Source organism: Neovison vison, chromosome 13, assembly GCF_020171115.1.
Source record: "Neovison vison isolate M4711 chromosome 13, ASM_NN_V1, whole genome shotgun sequence".
Classification (NCBI taxonomy): domain Eukaryota; kingdom Metazoa; phylum Chordata; class Mammalia; order Carnivora; family Mustelidae; genus Neogale; species Neogale vison.
Window position 1 is genome coordinate 45,520,026 of NC_058103.1, and position 19,786 is coordinate 45,539,811.

Here is a 19,786-nt window from a genome sequence, read left to right on the forward strand (position 1 = left end):
ACTTGGATTTGAATCTTTGTGGTACCACTTTCCAGCTGTGGGACCTCAGCTGAATTACTTCACTTTCTTGTGCCTTGATTTTTCATATCTATCCAGTAGGGACTGTAATGGTATCTATTTCATGGTGTTGCTGTGAGGATTGGATTGGTTTTATTAGAATCACTTGAAGAGCGCCAGGCACATTGTTAAGAGCCGCATGAATGCTACCTCTTCTCATGGTGGGATAATGTCACTTCTCTAGGCCACGAAGTTGATGGTGGAAAGCAGCATTGACTACAGAAGTCAAATGTAAGCTGGGGAATGAAGCTGTTCGCAGACGAGGATTCTCTGTGACATGAGTGAGAACTAGTGGGAAAGGTGGGGGGCTGAGGACTGAGAAGACAGTGGGGTGTTCTCCAAGGATTAAAAAGTTCGAGCAACTGCCCCAGAAAGAGGTTTCTTTGACAGCTTTTACTTATGTGAGGACTGGAAAGATCTGGATCCCAGAAAGCGGCTTGCCCTGTTCAGTGATGCGCCCATGGCTTGCGTGCGCGTGCACCTGTGTGTGTGTGCGCGCGCGCGTGTGTGTGTGTGTGTGTGTGTGTCTCCTTCAGGATGGGGAATGGGAAGGAGGGTCTTTGCTGCACCAATGCTCAGTGAGCTAAGCAGAGGTCATATTAATAAATGTCATTTAAAATACACTACCACGATTAACGAAGGGACACTGCCTTAGTTCTTGGTGGATTCAGACATAGATTCAGGAGAAACTTCCTTAGCTGCTAGGAAAAGGTTAACAAACCTTATTTTGGTTTTTGAAATGTTAACTCAAGACCCTGAGGAAATTATTTACCTCTCATGTTTTGCTCTGTTCTACCTGGCTAGTGATTCATACATAAATGCATTATCACACCATCATTTCACCAGAAAACTGAGGCCGCAGAAGGCTCATTAAGGGTGGGCAGGCCACAGGGAATGGGCTCTTTCCGCAGCATGCACACGGCAAAGAAAGGACATTTTCGGATTTGATTATCCGTTCCCAGCATGCATCCGTTGAAGGCACTGGGCTGTGTTTACATGAGCATTCTGTCTGTTTTCTTACAGCAGTGCTTTCTGAATCTTTTCCCTCTGACCCGAGGATTCCTGTGTGTGCCCTCCCACCAAACAAAAACAAAACAAGACAAAAACTCAAGCAGCTGGCAGCAAACTGGAGGAAGGAGACTGGATCAGCAAAATGTGCCCGGGAGAGATTTAGCTGCAGATGGAGAGAGAAGCAAGGTGTGAGGGTCTAGATGGAGACTGGTCCTAGGAGGGCAAGAAGGTCATTGTGGAAAATGTGCCTGGTTCCCTGACTGCAAGAGGGTTCAGGGTATTGATTTATTTTTCTCAGGCAAATATTTGAGAAATGAAATAAAAAAAAATTCCATTTACTCTAACTTCCAAGAGCATAAAATACTTGGGAATAAATTTCACAAAAGGAACGAAGACATCTACTCTGCAAACTACAGCCACTGCCGAACTAAAATTAACAAAGCCTCAGATACATGGAGACTTAGGTACACGCCCAGGGGTTGAAAAACAATATTGCTTAGCTGTCAGTCCTCTGCAGATTCTAGAGTCAGGGTAAGCCAGATCACTATTTGGATTTGGGGGTGGGTGGGTAAAAATTGACCTAAATTGACCTATAAATTATAAAATTTAGGGTGCCTGGGTGGCTCAGTTGGTTAAGCATCTGCCTTCGGTTCAGGTCATGATCCAGGAGTCCTGGGATGGAGCCCCGCATCAGGCTCCCTACTCAGCGGGAAGTCTGCTGCTCCCTCTACTTCTGTTCTTTCTCGGTCTCTCTCTCACATAAATAAATAAAATCTTTTTAAAAAAAGTTTTAAATTATAAAACTTAGATGGAAAAACAAAGGTTCGGGAATCACGAAACAACCTCGAACAGGCAGTACTTCGTACACCTTAAATATTGATGACTGAAGTAAAGTTATTTAGTTTAATGATTTAAGCTCATTTGGGGAGAAAGCTAAAATACTAACTGATATGCCTAGGGGTTTTATTATTTTTTTCCCCTCTGTGTGTGTATGTTTTACTGGTGGTTAATACTGACAAGTAAAGCAGTTAGAACTGCATTTGGTTCTTGGTTGGCCGCCTTCCTTTCTTAATTCAAAAGTTGGAAAGTGTGGGCGTGGAGGTAGAAGCCAACAAAACAGATGATTTCCCCGCATGCTTCTGTTAGTTTCTAAGCGTATAGGCAAAAATTGAGCTCTAGCATACACAACTCTCTAAATTTACTAACAAAAGCCCTGTGTAAATCTTCAAAGGTGGTTTATATTTATAACTGCTTCCTAAAGTCTCCCGCTTTGGTCCTCTCTTTAGACATGCTAACCATAGGGTTTAGTAAACTGGGGCTGTTTAGAGAATGTTAGAGAATATTGGATTAAGGCCAAGATGTGTTAAACTTCTAAATGTAAATATCTACTAACATCCCATGGCGAGCGGGAATGCAGCTTGCAAATTTATATCTACCATTGGCTTCCATAAATTCACATTAGCTGGGCTGCAAAGTAGATTGGATACAAAACTTGAATGGAGCTCCTTTACTATGTACAGTCTGTGAGTGGATGTGAATGGTGATGACAGCTGCTAGAATAACAAAATTGAGGAGAGGAAAAAGGATAGCACAGCTCTCATCCTGAGCTCAATTGTTGCTAATTGGAGGACCAGTCTCAATATCCAGGCAGCTTGTTCTGGGCTCAAATGGCAGACAGATGCTCTAAAGCCCTTGGGCTCAGGTATCTTATAATTGTGGATCCAGCCAAAGACAAATTTGATTTGTAGCCCACATTCTGACCTCTCTATAGTGCAAAGTGCTGGGAGTTGTTCCCACTTTGCCCCTCTCTTTCAGATTGTTTCCATCAGAGTCCCACACTCCCAACTGCTTGTCGATTTCCAGAACTATGTCCATATTTTACGAACAGCCCTCAGGAGGTTGGATTCCAGAAAGAATGATGGGAGAGAAATGAGACAGGGGAGAGGAGGAGAGACTCACTGTAAAAGCCACAATGAAGCTGACCCACAGGCTATTTGAGGGCAGAAAATGAAGACCATGAGCTCCGGAAGTCCTGAGTTCTGGGAAGGCCCCAGCTGCCTCTCCACTGCGGACTGTTAACGTGGGTAGAGTCAGGCTGACGATACCGAAGGCATGTTTGAAGGGAGAGAGGGTCATGAGAACAGCACACAATGTATACTCTGTGTATGAAGCAGGTTGTTTTTGGTGACAATGGAGAAATTTGTTATTTTTTTTTTAAAAGATTTTATTTATTTATTTGTCAGAGAGAGAGAGAGAGCACAAGCAGGGGGAGGGGCAGGCAGAGGGAAAAGCAGGCTCCCCGCTGAGCAGGGATTCTGATATGGGACTCAATCCCAGGATTCTGGGATCATGACCTGAGCCAAAGCCAGCTGCTTAACTGACTGAGCCATCCAGTCGCCCCAACAATGGAGAAGATTTAGACTGATTTTGGATTATGAGCCTCAAAACTTTTCAGTTATCAGATGTCAAAAGTACCTCTCAGCAAAGTAACCAGCCTCTATAAATGCCACCACCAATATCTCAGTCGTGGGTATTTACCCTAAAAATAACGGCTCCCATGGATGGTTGGGTTTATGGGATGGCTCCCGGAGAAGCTGTCTATCCCAATCAGGACACAACCTTGGCATTACACACACCACACACACACGCATATGCACTTTGCACACAAACGGTAGACAGCATCAAGGAACTGGTTAGAACTTCTAAAGGCTAGAGCTACATGGCCCCAGGCATTTCACCTTTCTCTTTAAGCACAAAACTTGACTTTTAAAATGAGGTTTTTTTTTTTTTTTTTAGAAGAGAATATTTGTGGGGTGCCTGGGTGGTTCAGTTGTTAAATGTCTGCCTTTGGCTTGGGTCATCATCCCAGGGTCCTGGGATCGAGTCCTGCACCAGGGTCCCTGCTTGGCGGGAAGCCTGCTTCTCCCTTTCTAGCTCCCCCTAGTTGTGTTCCCTCTCTCGCTGTGTCTCTCTCTGCCAAATAAATTAATAAAATCTTAAAAAAAAAAAAAAAAGAATACTTGGGAAATCGTAAGCGATAACATGCATCTTTTATTATACATCTTACTGATCTTATACCCTCTACATCAATGGTAGTCACTAACTATTTGTGGCTACTGATCACTCAAAATATGGCCAGTGCATACTGAAATGTGCTATAAGTATAAAATATACACTCGATTTTAAAGATTTAGTGTAAAAAATGTAATCTATCTTAGGAACAATGGATTATAAGTTGAAATAATATTTTAGATACACTGGATTAAATAAAATAAATTAAAACTAATTCAACTGTACGCTTTTGCTTTTATTAACGTGGCCACTAGGGTTTTAAGATTATATAATTTGGCTCCCATTATATTGTTACTCTAGACTTTTAATATAAGAGGCATGTAAAAAGAAATCTGAACAACAGGCAAGATACTGAATCAAGATATTTCTCTATCTAAAAAATTAAACATTTATTCGAAACCAGCTATGTGACTGACACTCTGCTAAATGTAAAGGAGCTTACATTATCAAAGGGGAGAGAGACATGCTAATGAGATGCATTAGCATCTAGTCATTTCTTAATCTGAGACTGAAAATGAAGGGTCAGTATTAAGCCTAGAGTATTTGCACATGAACCATCACCCAGGGTGGATCAGATGAGTAAGGGAAAATGACACAGAGAGAACATCACTGGGTCATAGAATTTGGGGGCAGAATGAATCTTGGTGATCACAGGTTCCAAACATTTCATTTTACAAAGGGGGTAAGACGGCAAGTCCAGGGCGGTTGTGGGAAGGGGGAGATGGAAGTGGAGGTGGAGGTGGAGACAGAGGGGTTCATATCTAGGAAGAGTAAATTACTTGTCCCAGGTTATATGGAATCACGGGTCTGTGCAGGATGATCAGAAAAAGGTGCTGCCTCTGGGTGGACCAGTCAAGAGAAGGACCCTTCTTGGGGCGCCTGGGTGGCTCAGTGGGTTAAGCCGCTGCCTTCGGCTCAGGTCATGATTTCAGGGTCCTGGGATCGAGTCCCACGTCGGGCTCTCTGCTCAGCAGGGAGCCTGCTTCTCTCTCTCTCTTTCTCTCTGCCTGCCTCTCCATCTACTTGAAAAATAAATAAATAAATAAATAAATAAATAAATAAATTTAAAAGAAAAAAAAAGAGAGAGAAGGACCCTTCTCTACTAGTGAGGCTAAGTCCGGGTAAGAGCAGCAGGTCGCTCCCTCCCACCTTGCTTGGTAATAAACTGTGGGCAGGGGCTGTTAGAAAGGTCACTTTTCTCTGATCCTATCACCGTAGTTGGGATAACCCTAACTTCTAAAAATTGTACTTTTCCCTTGTTTGAGGTTCCCTGTGTGAAAGCAATATGCCTATCGCAATCTTTGCTGATTTCAACTTACAACAAAATCCCCTTCATTATATTATGTTGTTTCAAGAGTTGCAAAAGTATGCTTCACTCTAAGGGTTAATGCGTGCTTCTTATTAAAAATGTAAGATTAGGGCGCCTGGGTGGCTCAGTGGTTTAAGCCTCTGCCTTCAGCTCAGGTCATGATCCCAAGGTCCTGGGATCGAGGCTGGCAGCTGGCTCTCTGCTCATCAGGGAGCCTGCTCCACGCACCCCTCCCCCCCTTCCCCCTTCCTCTGGCTACTTGTGATCTCTCTCCTTCAGTCAAGTAAATAAATAAAATCTTTAAAAATATATATATAAGATTAATATTATTATATTTTAAAAAGTTAAATGAAGAGAGAAACTTTAAAATCATATAAAACAGTATTTTTGCTCCTTTTGTGTTAGCCAGAGAGCCATTGCCTTTTATACTTATAAATCAGATATTTGATTGCAGGCAGTTGCCTTAGGAAGTTGATCTAACTCATGGCAGTGTGTGTGTGTGTGTGTGTTTGTGTGTAATCAAAATAAAAAGAATGTTTATAAGGTGATAAACTCATTTATTGAAGAAATATAAAGCATACAGTCTTTTTGAAGGCAGGCCTTTTGGAAGACTGCTATTTTTTCCCCCAACTTTAAAAAAATATGTATTTTATTTATTTGACACAGAGAGAGAGAGAGAGAGTACAAGCAAGGGGAACAGCAGGGCCCACGTAGAGCTTGATCCCAGGACCCTGGGATCATGACCTGAGCTGAAGGCAGATGCTTAACCCACTGAGCCTCTCAGGCACACCTTTCCCCCAACTTTTTGAGATATAATTGATACATAGCATTGTGCAAATTTAAGGGGTACTACCTGATGATTTGATATGTTTACCAATTGCAAATTGATTATAACCATAATAACTTCCATTCACTCACATAGTTGCCATGTTCTTTCTGTGGTGAGAGCATTTAAAATCTACTCTCTACTTTCTTAGCAACATTCAAGTACACATCTTTATTTAATTTTAAATTTCCTCATTCTGATCTTAAGGGTTTCCTTCTCCCAAGTTTAACATTATTTTTTTTTCAAACTATAAGGAAATAGGAAATACATGGCATAGAGAACTTTTTAAATTTCTATGGATTGTTCTTTGAGATCAGTCCCCCTTAAGAGTTAATAACAAATTCTCCTATCCTTCTCTTTGAAGATATAAATTACTGTCACTGATGACTTGCATCCAGTAATCTCTAGATAATTAGTGTTGTTTCTTTGGAATTTTTGTTAATAATTTAGGATTGAAGATTTTCCTCAGCATATAGTCTTTTAATTCTGGATCATAGTGCCTGTTTCTATAATTACAGTCTTGAAAGTATTTCTCCCATTTTCTCGATGCAATTTAACTGCAAAAGTTAATCACTGCTTTTGTTCCTGTTTGTTTTTGGAAAGCGTATTTCTTTGTGAATTAAAGATGATGAATACTTTTTCATTTGGAATATAGTTTGTTTTCTGGCATTTGTATAGTTATTGGTTACCAAAATGTTAGTTTCTTATCGGTAAGTTGCACTTAAATACAATAAGCTCTCAGTTTCTAGAGTCAAAATAACTGAAAGATAAATCATTAAAAAATAAGATTATTTTAGTTATATTTAATATTTTTTAAAAGATCCCCAAATATTACAATTTTCAAAATGCTTTAAGAAATGTATTAAAAAGTTTAATAGTCAATATAGGTTTAGGATTATGGATTTTTGCTCTTCGATATGATATATCAACTATGAAATAAAATATTCTGAACCTGGGGATGCCTGGGTGGCTCAGGCAGTTGAGCATCTGAGTCTTGATCTCAACTCAGGTCTTGACCTCAAGGTCATGAGTTCAAGCCCTGTGTTGGGCCCTACACCAGGTGTGGAGCATACATTAAAAAAAAAACAAAAACCAAAAACCTGAGCCTGGATTTCCCATGTTTTTGTGGACTCAATCTCATTGGCTTTGTTTTCACACTTACTATATAATAACTCTTGGTTTATCAGGATATTAGATTAGCCAGAATATATCCCATTTCCAACTCCAAGAACAACATAAACAAGCACAAGACCCCTGGATTTAGTAATAAGTAGCCTTTCTTCCACTCAGAATGCAACAGCTTACTGAAATATTCTTAACAAATATTTTGATCATGGTGAATAATTTTCTTTTCTGAAAGTTATACTCCAGGTTGGTTTAACCTCAAAACTGATTCTTAATATTTGTACTGACAGTCCAACGTAACTGATTGCTTGACCTAATGGTACCTCTAGGGATAAATACTGTACATGTTTACTCCATAGTAAAGTAAATAAAACTCAACGTAATCTCCATTAAAGCCACTCCAAATTATACATTAATAGTATCTGTTTCCCCATCCCAGATCGCAAGCTTAGGGTATGTCCTGAGGTTGATATAGTCCACGTTGTGTTCCCTGATTCATCCAGCCTAGGACTTTGCATGTAGTGAGCACTCAAAATGTTTATGGATTAGAAATAAATAAACACATTTAAAATAGGCTTTGGAAAGCACTTCCTTACAGATGCTACATGGGGCCTCAGTTGGTGCCAAAAAAGCCTTCCAGAGTTTTCTGTTCTGCACAGTCTTGTGTCTAATAGAACTGGAGAGGTATGCAGAAAGAATGGGGATCTGGGACCTGAGTTTGCTTAGGATCCGACAATGAGCTGTGTAGATCCTCCAGAGAGTAATTTTAAAGCAAGATGGGGCAGGGAAAGCTGTGGTGGTGGGGATGCCTTGGTGTCTTCTCCGAACCTGGTGCTTCCAAGAGGAGTTCTTACCTGCTTGGGGGTTTCTTTTTCACATCTGTCATATATAGGTATATACATATATAGTGAGCAGGGCAAGAGGCCAGTGCCCCTCTAATGTCCATATGCACGCAAATCTGCTAGGCATCTTGGTAAAACTGGGGGTGAGACCCGAGATGCTCTGTCTTGGCTATTTTCCAGAGCATGCCTGTGCTGCTGATCCCTGGGCCATACATTGAGCAAGTGGCAGCGATCCGTTTGAGTCATGTGAGTAGAACAGAGCAAGCCCTCAATAACCATCTGCTGAAAATAGAAACAAAACCAAAAACAAACCAAGAGTTCTATATTTCAGACCCAAGCTGTCTCAATTTTCAATTCACAATGGGCCCTTATGGGAGAAAATAAGGATTTTGAATTGCTTTTAATATCAAATGCCTGGTGGACTGAGAACACAGAGCCTTTACCACGAACCACAGAACTGGGAACGATGGCTGGTTTCCAGCTCTAAAGGAAATATGACTTCATCTACCAGGGAGGAAGGAAGCATTGGAGACACAATAGGGGGTGAGGTCCTAGTGGGTGCCTAAGAAGGGGTCCTTGCAAGCAGCATACTTCGGGGCTCAGGCCCCTGAGGGAGTCTCAGAGCAGAAAGGACAATTACCCATCTCCCAGGAGTTAGTACAAGGAGACTTGAAGATTCACACCAGCGCAACACCTGAGGAGTGGATCAGTAAAGGAGAGCACAGCCTCACCTGAGTCCTGAGCTTACCTACAGAACTTAAATTGGCAAGTTCAAGAGGTTCGGAAGGTGGACCCGTGAGTCTCCTGCTATCTACATTAGCAAGAAATAAAGTCTAGTTATTTTGTATCTCTGAGGAGGTCCTCCCTAAATTTTAAACTTGCTCCAGATGTCTGACATGAGGCTCCACCTGAAGTGGAAAAAAACAGACAGAGAGGCAAATAGAGGGCTGAAGTAAAGAGACGAGTCCCAGAAGATGGCAGACAATTGTCCCCTGTACATAGTAGCAATTTCCCTGGGGTGTCTCGTGTCTGACTGGTCTAATGAACTAGATTTACTTGCTTATGAACCTAAGCTGTTGGGAGGACGGTGAAACATTCCCAAGAATTCCAGCATGTCTCTGGTGAGCCAGGCCAGGAGAAACATCCAAATGCTGAATTCACACGCCACACACAGACCGTGGTGTTTTGGAGCAAATCTGGTCAGATGTGAGTTTACTCTCAAGGACAGAGCTCAGAGAGTTCCGGTTTAAGATGAAGAACTGCAGAAGGCACAAGCAGAAAAGCTGCCTTAAAGAAAGCAGGCGGAAGGAAGAGAGTACTTTTGCTTGCGTGCTTGCCTTGGACTCTGAGCCACTTGAAACTCACCTACAGAGGCTTGCATCTGTCTGCTTCGCAACCCCTCCTACCCACCGCTCCCAGGATCCCATATCCCATCCTCCACTGCTCCATGAGATGAATGGGGAGTCTGAGAACCTGGTTCCAGCCATGCTGGACTCTGGCAGGCACAGATCCAGTTGCAACATCTGGTGGCTTGGGAGGGGCGTTGGCCTGGAGCTTGGAAAACTGTTGTGACATCCTTGTCCTCACGAGAAGCAGCCTTCTACCACAGCCTCCTCTTGGAGCTTCTGCACTACCCAAACAGACAGTTGTCGAAGTGGGTGGGATCAGGAGTCAAGCAATGGCAAGACCCCGGGGGGCCCTGGGCCTTTAGAAGGAGTGGACTAAGTGTCCTGAAGGATCCCAGGCCTGTTATGGCTCTAATTCTTTGTCTCCTTGGTAATCTCCTCAAGCTTTGATCTCTGATTTGTCTGAGGACTTTGGAATTCCATGCATTGGGTCCACTTGCATTGGGTTTCAGACTTGGCTGGTAGCAATTCAGATCCCAGGCCTTACCTCAAACCTGGTGACCGATGTCCAGAGGTGGGACCTGGAAAACCTTTTCCCCCCTTCCTTCCTTCTTTCCTTTCCTTTCCTTCCTTCCATCCTTCCTTCTCTTTTTTGTTTTCCCTCCTTCTCCCTTGTCCTTTCTTTAAAAAATAAGCTGCTCAGCTGTTTTCTGCAGACCACTTAGGAAGAGTGGGGCAACAGTGGTGTCTGTGAACTCTCTCTAAGGTTTTCTGGGCTCCTCCGGCCATGCCCCTGACTTTGGCCTCTCTTTGGCCTCATGGACCATGCTTTGATGTCTTGCCCAAGCATTCCTAGCAACTACCCCTTCCCCTGATCTTGGCCCTTGTTCTGTGTGTCTCAGCCAAGGCTTTGCAACAGTACCAAAATGGAGAGAGAGAGGAGGACTGAAGATACCCATCCCCTGGGAGAAAAGCTAGCGTGGGGTCGTGGTGCCTGGCACAGCAGAGAGCAGGGGCCCGAGGGGTGGTGAAGGAGGGAATCCTATGACTGGCATTTCAAGAGAGGAGAGCAGCTGAGGGAGGGAGGCAGGCATGGGCACGGCTCTCTGCAGGCATGTCAGAGAGCTGGTGTACCCTCTGGAGGAAGGGCAGTTTGTCGCAATACCTGTGGGTGGTGGAAGGAGGAGCCAGATAATGGGGGTCAGGGAGAGTGAGGGAGCCCCACTTAAAGGGAGAGGAAGTGGTTTCCTAGTGTGGCCACTACAGGCAAGTTAGCCCCATTTTCCAATCTCCGCGTCCTCATCCATAAAAGAAGATAAGAATAGTTATAAAATTCAACTATTTGCCTTCAGAGGAGCCAAATGTATAAACAGGGTTTGGCACAAAGTCAAACTCAAAAACCATTTTCTCCCTCCTCCTCCTCCTCTTTTTGTTTCCTCTCTTTCTCTTCGAAATCTTATTACAGACTCTGGACTTTGCAATAAAGTTGAGCAATTGTTGTTATGATTTTAAAGACTTTGACCTTGAGTTAAAAATTATAACCTTCTCTGGGCTCACAGGTCACCCCCCCCCTAAATTTTGCAGGTACGAATGCTTTCCTTTACTGGGCAGCTTCATTCTTTGCAATTGCCACATCTAGGCAAGTGACAAGGATCTGAAATCGTACTGTGCTTTGCCAAGCAAAGTTGCTGTACTGGGCTGAGTGTTCTGCAGCAAGATGTGTGCAAGTGGAAGTTTCTCATAAGGAAGAGTTTCCTTCGCTGCCTTGCGTGTTCATGGCTTCCTGGCTCAATCAGGATTCGTTTGTTTTATTTGATTCCTCAGGCCTTTTGCTTATCTGTGTTGTGACTTATTTCAAAATACGTGGGCTCTCCTCCATTTATCGGGATTTCTGCTAGAAGTGAAAAGAATGGGGAAGAAAGTGTGCCGCCTCCCCCAGCCGAAGTTATTACTGTTATTGACAATTACGGAGAGGAAGGCGGAAATAACACCGATTTGCCTTGGGGGGTCTTCACACGCAGGTCAGGCACCGAGAACTGGGGCCTTGAGGGTGGAGAGGTGCCTCCCAAAAGGCAGCATGGGTTTGCTTATTGGAAGCCCCTTCCGCATGGAGCTGATGGCTTCTACTTCTTTTTCATCCATAGCGCCAGGCCTATAGATCCGTTAACTTTACTGGCTTCGTTTTACGCATCATAATGGATATTGAGCCTTTAAAACATGGTGTTACCAGGCCTTTCATGTAAGGGTGGAAATTGCCACCACTGAAAAATCTTGACATCACTCAAATTTCTGGGACCCTGTTTTGGTTCCCAGGGCATGTGAGTTCTTAACGTACCTTTAAACCTTAACACATTGCTTATTGCTTCCAGATACGGAGGCCATCCTGTATTGGAAAGGCTGGGTTCCCCTACACAATTGCAAACAGTGGTACAGGAATGCTGTATTGGTGGCCTATTGTTCTAGCCTGGCAGACCCTGGAAGACATTTGTAACATGTTTTTTAAGTTTTAGATTTTAAAGCGAATATTTACAGGGTCAGCTGTTTAATGTTTTTTTCACTAATTAGACTAAGCCCTTGCAGTTCCCCCCTCCTTTGTGGTGTATGTTTATTGTGATCTATATAACGCACGAAGATACATAAAGTCTTTACTATAGTAAAACATGTAATAAGTAATTAAGTAACTTCATTATTGAGTTCTTGGCTAAAGTCTTTTTAGCCACATCTTCCTCCCTTCCCTTCTTCCCTTTGTTCTGAAGGCTCTCCAGGCCTGTGCCTTCAGGGACCCATAATTACTGGGCCTTTGTTCCCGGTGGGCCCTCTGTTCTCTGGGTCCATCATTGGAACAAGCAAAGGGTCCTGGGGTTTTATCCTCCCATCCCTTGAGGAGGCCTTGTGGCTCTGTTGAATTTCAGGCCTGGGATTTCCAGAGGTCTTCGCTGGGCAACACTGGGTGGCCTGGGCTGCCTTCTTTGCTCTCAGTGCTATAGAGCTGTGAGCAAAGAGCATTAGTGGAGGAGGGGGCAAAACAAAACAAAGCAAAAAAAAAAAAAAAAAACAAAAAAAAAAAACTGCCCACCAGCTGGGCTCCAGAGCAAAGTTGTAGGATTCCTGGAAAGATGATGTCCAGAACCAGGGCCATGCTCTTTGTAGAACTAACTAGGTACTGGTGTGTCACCAACATCTGGTTTTCCCTGGAGATGTTTACATGCAACTGTTCTATGGAATCAGTCCACCACGCAAACTCATCCTTCTGAGAAAATGTGTGCAGATGATTTAACTTAATGACTTAGTTGAATTGAATGGCTTCCAGTTGCATAGTAATGTGTTTTGAGAAGTTTTGAAAGAGAGAGAGCGAGGAAAAGCTGGTTTCCCATCTCGTTCAAATAATTTTCCATTCCTCAGGGGGAGAAAGGAAAGTCTGAGAATCCAGCAGAATTAATGCAGGTTACCCATTACTTCATTTTATAATGTTTGGCAAGGAAAACATGTAAGTCAGTTAAATCTGTTTATTTAGTTCTTCCAGGCATTCCGTGTGGATGGGGCCTGGGGTGGAGGGGACAGGGAAATGCATTTCTGCTGAGATGCCTCAGTCCTGCTCTCGAGAGAAATAGGTCTGTTTTATAAGCAGGGCCTGCCACACCTGGTTTGTAACGGGTTCATTAGGGATCCAGGGGTTTCCTTGAGCATTTGCATGCAGGCCCTCCTGGAGATGAAGAACTTGAGAAGGCCATCTCTGACCTCTCAGGCTGTTAGGGAAAAGCTCTGTTCGGGGTCACCTGGGTTCAATTCCTGTTCTGCAACTTGCCAGCACTGTGACTTTGGGCAAGTCATGAAATCTCTCTGCACATCCTAAGAAGAATTCCCTACTTAGAGGATTGTAGCAAGAATTGCATGAAACAGCAAATGTGGAAGTAGCTTTTAATCTATGATCCAATATAACCATGCATTCTTTTTTTTTTTTAATTTTACTTATTTATTTGACAGATCACAAGTAGGCAGAGGGGCAGGCAGAGATAGAGGGGAAAGCAGGCTCCCTGCTGAGCAGAGAGCCATATGCGGGGCTCTATCCCAGGACCGTGAGATCATGACCTGAACCGAAGGCTAAGGTTTAACCCACTGAGCCACTGAGCCACCCAGGTGCATGTAGGAAAGCATGTTTCCAGCTAGAACCTGGTAACAGGCAAGAGAACACGTAGATTCTGACGATTCTTGGAGGGCAAACGCTGACTTCCCAGACCGTTTCCAAAAGTGCATGAGCCGTGCTTGAGAAAAGGTGACCTTATAGGAAGGAGTTGACGCAGTAGTCGGGAGGGGGATGGGCGACGCTTGTGTCTTAGCCGCATCAGGTGAGTGAGTGGAGATTGCAGGAGACAGATGAGGATGATGATGCTGATGACGTCAACCGATCACGTGCTCTGGTCAGATGCTGCTGGGCTCTACCTGGGATCATCTCGTTTCTTCTCTACAACAATTGACTCTACTTTGAGTTCTATTCCATGTTACAGAGAATTCCTGAGAGCTTAAGAAACTTGTCCACATTTATACAGCTAGAGAGCAGAAGAACGGAGATTCAAACCGAAGGAGACACCCTTAACCACTGTTGAAGAAATAGAACAAGGCTTTTTCTTACCCCTCTTCCCTGAAAGGTCCCATGCAGAACCTTTTTTCCTCTATAAATCCTATCGGTAGCAACCCCCTAGGATCACCTAGGAAAAGAAAAGTAGAAAAGTAGAAAGGGAGGAGGAGATTATGCCACATGGCTGTAATTACTGTTGCTTATGATGAGCTAGAAGCCGGGTCGCCTCTGAGAATGGCAGCTTCTCAAGAGGACCCCTAGACTCTCCCTTTGGAGATTTTAGGTCAGATGCTAAGGGGCAAGACTCTGCCCTCTATGAGGACAGACAATGTTTTGCATTTCTTTAAAAACTTTCAATTTAGGGCGCCTGGGTGGCTCAGTGGGTTAAAGCCTCTGCCTTCGGCTCGGGTCATGATCTCAGGGTCCTGGGATCGAGTCCCACATCGGGCTCTCTGCTCAGCAGGGAGCCTGCTTCTCTCTCTCTCTCTCTCTCTCTCTCTGCCAGCCTCTCTGCTCACCTGTGATCTCTTTCTGTCAAATAAATAAATAAAATATTAAAAAAAAACTTTCAATTTATTTTTAAAGGTTTTTTTTTTAAATTTTTTAATTTTTTTAGAGAGAGGAAGAGAGTGTCTGAGGGCACAAGCCAGAGGAAGGGGTGGGGCAGAGAGAGAACCCCAAGCAGGATCCACACCCAGTGCAGAACCCAACTTGGGACTCAATTTCTCCAACCTGAGATCACAACCTGAGCTGAAATCAAGAATCAGTGGTTAACCCACTGAGCCACCCACACGCCTCACTGGTTTTGGTTTCTTTCTTTCTTTTTTTTTTTTTAGATTTTTATTTATTTATTTAACAGACAGAGATCACACATAGGCAGAGAGGTAGGCAGAGAGAGAGGGGGGGGGAAGGGAAGCAGGCTCTCTGCTCAGCAGAGAGCCTGATATGGAGCTTGATCCCAGGACCTTGGGATCATGACCTGAGCCAAAGGCAGAGGCTTTAACTCACTGAGCCACCCAGGCGCCCACTGGTTTTGGTTTCTAAGCATTCCCTTCAGCAACCAGCTCAGTGCCTTCTACAGTATTAACAAAGAACAAACAAACAAACAAAAATCTTTGTTGACAAGTAGGATCCATGGACATGAAAACAAACCCCCATATCTTCCCTCGGGACCCGGTTCTTTTTTCACTTCTACAAAAACCAGCCCTGAAGTTGGTGGCTTAGAGCATCTTCGTAACTAAAGTCTAAATGCAATCTACATTGATTCTGCAGGGCACGTGAGGCCCTACCTGGTCCCCCACTCTGTCAGTGTGGAAGCTTTTCTTCCATCTACCTGCCGGTTTGAAATACCCGCTGAAAGAAGGGACAAGTGCAACCAGAAAGGACTGGAATTCTTTGGCTGTTCAGTTGGTTCTTCTTTTGTTCTTCTCTAGTTGTGCTTACAAACAAAATAGGCAAATATGAAAACCCCAACAAAACGGCTAGAGGCTGCTTACCTAACAGAGAGACTGATGTATACTTGCCTTCTCATTTCACTGTGCTGTGCCTCTCTCTTTATTTTCTTTTCCAGCCTCTGCCCAACCCCATGTACATTTGGATCATGTTGAAGACATCCCCAAGGAGTTTTAGCGGAAAGGGAAAGACATAACGATGTAAGGAGGGGCTGTTCTAGCTGGCGTGGAGATAAAAATCACGCATTACCCCTGAGAAGATGAACCCGGGATGGTGTGACAGGTGCTGACTTTCTCACTGCATGGGACAAAGACCTGGGTGAGACTTTGGTGAAGTCCTGAGGCCAAGGAGATGATGCATGGAGCACTTCAGAACACACGGCCACCAAACAAAATCCTTAAGCTTGCTGTTCTGTGAAAGGGCTCTAATCCACATACTTCCCGCTGGACGTCAGTGAAATCTGTACTTAGGGGAGTCCCAGCTTCCGGCCTTTACTCCTGTTGTTGGAGCAAATGTATATGTCTGGTGGATAGTATCCTTTCTAGGTAGTTTTGTAGGTGCTTTGCAGAGTGGTACAGGGGAAGGTTCCTTCTCCTAAAGCTCAGGTGGCCCCTCCTTCTTGGCTTCGCTACTTACCAGCTCTTTGACCTTGACACTTCACCTTTCTGAGCCTCACTTTTCTGCTTTCTCTACTTCACAGAATGGCATAAATTCAGTGGTATCTGTGAAAAGATGCCAAAACCTGTTAAAGCACTATGCAAATTTTAGGCACTTTAGCTCTGTAACTTTAGAAAAGGCGGATCATTGTTAGTAAGTGGAAGATGGGATAGAGAAAAAAATATTTTTAATTTTGTTCAAATAATATTTTTGGTAAAGCCATATAAATTGGAGCACTTCACTGTTGTATGAATCATTTTTGAATATATAGGATTTATTAGTATGACAAAATAGAAATAGATTAAATTGATGTATCAGTTTATAACTTAAAAATTAGAAGCTGATTTGTTTTGTAACCACTGTAGCAAGCATTATTGGCATACTTCTAAATCCACGGTCAAGGTGATTAAAAAGCTGAATTATGGTTGCTTTGCACTGCTTAGATATCATTTATACAATTATTTTACTTATGTGGAATCACCGGATTACAACGGCTAAATTACCAAACTAATTGTAATTAATCAGAAATACATAACATTCTACTTATTCAGGTACTCCTCATGAGCTATAAAGAACAATTTTTTTACCTAATTCAGATACCTTGTATTTAAAGGGAAGTGGGACGTACGGGCTTCCGGTTCCGGATGATAACTCATGGGAACAGGAGGTGAAGCATAGGGAATATGATCACTGGTACTGTAAGAGTGCTGTATGATGACAGCACTGGTAGCTACACTTAATGTTTAGCATAGCATAATGTATGGACCTAGAAGTCATTATGTCGTACATCTGAAACTAAAGTAACATCGTATGTCAACTATACTCAAATAAAAAAACACACACACACACAAAAGCCACTTGAAATTTTTGCTTGAAACATGCTAATATTGTTATATACATTCTATCCCAGTAAAATATTTTAAAAATTAGAAAAAAAAACCCCAAATACCTTATATTTACATAGTGCTTTGTAATTTTCAAAGCCGTTCGCCGACACTACTTAATTTGAGCCTTGCGTAATCCAAACTTTTTTGTGTTTTTCTCCCAAAATAATATGGGAGGTGAGACAGTGGTGACTCCAACAGGCCCGCGAAACCCATTGCTGGGTTTCCCCAAAGAGCACTCTGAGGTCAGCGTCTCTTCATTAGATGCTTTTCCAGTTTGCCACCCCTTCCTTTTGGCCCTCTCCACGGCTTTATATGTATATGAATTTCCGTGATGACTTGGTAAATGTCTTTCTCTTCCAGGAGATTTGCACTGCCGAGAGGGCAGGACCATTCTGTTCGCTCCATTCTGTGGCTCCAGCTCCCCACCCATGGCCTGGCCCCTAGTAGGGGCTCAGCAGAGATTCGATGAATGAACGAATGAATGAGCTCAGGACGGTGCTTGTTACCAGATACAAGGACTTCTTCTTTGAGGCTTCCTGGGAGGAGTGTTCCAGGGTCTTTCTCTTGCAAACCACATTGCTTCTTGGAAACAGTCAGTTTGTTCTTAGTGCCTGGACACTCTCAGCTGAGCCCCCATTCATAGTCTCCTGCTCTTGCTGGCAGCTGGAAAGCATTGAAATAAATCGTGGCTGACCCTTAGCAGATGTGTAGGACTTCACGGTATATACTTTGTGCACTGGCCACCTTCCTGCTTACAATTTATGCCCTGTTCCTTATTTCCCCTTTTCTTTATTTTTCTTTACCATCCTTTTGTTTATTATAATGCATATTTTATGTGACCTTTACTCTTATCTTAAGTATATTTGGCAGCAAGTCAGCTTATAAAAAATAGTGCTCAGACGAATGGCTCTTAATGTACTGGAGTCAATAGATAAAAGGTTAGAATTTCAAGAAAGAGATTTTCATATGACAGTAATTTATTTCAATTTTTAAAAAAATTTCATGGTAAAGCAATGATAAAAATTGATGTTTACACTGAGATTCTTGGACTCTAGCAATATAAGATCCCTATAATTGCAGAGAAATGTGGGCTTATGCCGTCACCATAATGGGTAGAGGATGTGCGAGAAAGAAAAAAGTCATCTGAATCAGTGCCTAGCCCGAAAGACTGTGTGGTGTCTCTGTTGGTCTGCTTTTATATCCCTTCAGTTCTTGGAGACATGAATGAAGTAGGTTCTTATCTGGCCTAGCACTCAGTTTTGCTGTCTTTCCTCTAGGCTTCAGGGATGTCAATGAATGGAGAACTTCTTTCCATGTGGAAAGCTCGGTCTAGCCTAGATCTTCTCCAGCATTCTTGGGACTTCAGGCCTTCTGACCCATAGCATCCCTGACTTACACCTCAAAAATAGTTCCAGCCACAACTTCCACAGCATTCAAGCAGCCAGATTTGTAGCAACAGCCTTCTCTCTGTGCTTCTGAGACTTTTGTGACCCTTCCCAACCGCTCCCCCCCCACCCCGCCCTTGGTGGGGCAGGGAGCTTCTGTTTACCCATGAAGCACCACTTTCAGTTATACTCCTGATTATGTGACTTTCGGTATTTGCTCTGTCCTCACTCTTGGCCAACACAAATATGTTATCACATTCGACCTTCCTTAGCATAAGAATGACTTTGGAAGGCCACAAGAGTTTCTAATAAACAAATAATGAAGGAAATGAGAGCACCTGCAGAAGGAAGGAAAAGCTCCAACTGCAGATGAGGAGATAAGACATAACAAAGCCATCCACGTTCCTGTTAAGTGATGGTCCCTTCCAAGAATGCAGAATGCTGTGACCGCTTGTGTGGAATGCCTGTCCTGGCACGCTCGCTCCGACACAAGCAATTCATGCTAGCCAGACCGGCGGTGTTGTCTGATCCACTATCAACTGCAGGAAGCCCCGTGCTTTCGCCCCGGGCCTTCCCTGACCCCCACCCAGGAGACTGAGGAGAAAGCTCCCAGTACCATTACCCTTGAAATTAACTCTTTGAGGTCAAAAACCACAAGAGCTAGTCCCAGCCCTCTTCCTGTTCCCTTGATGCCCACTCCCCCTCCTCTTCCTGCCACCCATCCCAACTCTGCAGTGGTCCATTTATGAAGACAGTACTCAGGGTGGGGAGATGAGGGGCTCCCCTCTTCTTCTTACTGAAGAGGAGTATTTTAGCCTCTATGAGCCTTGGTTTCATCTTCTGAAAATAATCCAGTTAAAGGATCTCCAAAGTCCTTGTATCTTTGACTTTTTAAAAAATAGCTTCTAACTCTGTTTCTCTGCTTCCAAAGATACTCACACTTCACTAGATGCTCATTTTATTATCTCTAGATTGTCTTTTCTTCCTTTGTTTCTTGTGGGAATGGCAGGCTCTGGACTCAGACTACCTGGGTTGAAATCCTTGCTTCCTTCCTTGCTTGCTATGAGAGAGCTTAAGCAAGTTCCTTAAACTTTGTTAGCCTCTGTTCCAACAGGAGAAAGGACGGTACAACAGTAATACTTATTATGTGTGTTTCCCAGGTTGTGAGAATTAGGTGAGGCAGATCTTTGGACAACACCTCTTGTTCTTTTCTATCTCTCCCCCACCCATGTTCTCTCCTT